Raw genomic sequence first — 1,185 nt, 5'->3', positions numbered from 1 at the left:
TCAGCACGGCCGAGTAGAACCACTGGCCGTCCCAGAAGAAGAGCTCGGCCCGGTCGTGGCGCAGGGTGTGCGGCATGATGACCAGCTGGAAGGTGCTCGGGCTGGTGCCCTGCGAGTAGCCGAGATCCGCGGCGCGGAGCAGCGGCACCGGGGCATCCATCCAGGCGTGGCCATCGACCGTGGAGGTGGACCGCCACAGGTAGAGCAGGGCCGGACTGCTGGGCCCCGGGGCGACGACCGAGAGGAGCATCGGCGGCGGGTGCACGCCGGCCGGGTCCTGTGGCAGGGAGTGCGGCTGGGCGCAGGGGACCACCACCTCGGGCGGCAGATCCACCGGCCGGAACTCCGGCCGCAGGGTGTTGATGCCCCGGGGCAGGATGCCGGTCCAATGGTACGAGCAGGAGGGGCTGTTGAGGGTGCTCTTGGCGGCCACCAGCCAGCGGTCCTGGCCCCGGCGATTGTCCACCGGGTGCCAGACCCCGAATTCCAGGTACATGCCGGCCGGGACGAGCGCGATATCGTTGGAGAGCGGTAATTGATGGACCAGGGTCCGTGCCGGGGTCGGGCGGGCGAATTCCAATGCGCTGTATCTCAGGGAGGTATGCAGCGCCAGGTCGCACAGGCGCCCGGTGCCGGAGGTGATGGCATTGTCCCGGTCGCCGAGGCACTCCAGCAGCTCGTCATCAAGCAGGGGCATGTGCAGCGACTCGGCCAGCCGGCGGAACACCAGGTCCAGCATGCCCGGCGCCGGCGACATCTGCAGGGTGAAGTACCCGGACCCGGGGACCGGCACGGCCTGCACGATGCGCTTCTGCGCGCCACGGATGAACAGGGCCTCGGCGTGACGGGCATCGGCGCCGGCCGGGGAGAAGTCCGCCTGGCAAAGGTGCTCAAAGGCTCGCAGGTCATTGAAGAGGAAGGGCTGGCTGGTGGCCGAGGAGAGGCTGGCCACGACCAGCCGGTTTATCGAGCCGAAGCTTTCCAAGTTGGAGGCCTGGAAGTAGACGGCCGGCGTGCCGGGGCCGGGCTCCGGCCGGACGGTCACCGTGGCCGCCGGGGTCGTGCCGCAGGTGCCATTGAGCAGGTGCTGGCCGGTCGGGCAGGCGGTGCACTGGTCGGCCGCCGGGCCGGTGCATTCCCGGCAGCTGCCATGGCAGGCGGCGCAGGCGCCGTCTGGGGGGGGGG

This window comes from Fonticula alba (genome assembly GCF_000388065.1).
Source record: "Fonticula alba strain ATCC 38817 unplaced genomic scaffold supercont2.13, whole genome shotgun sequence".
Taxonomy (NCBI): Eukaryota; order Rotosphaerida; family Fonticulaceae; genus Fonticula; species Fonticula alba.
Note: the sequence above shows the minus strand (reverse complement) of the source record.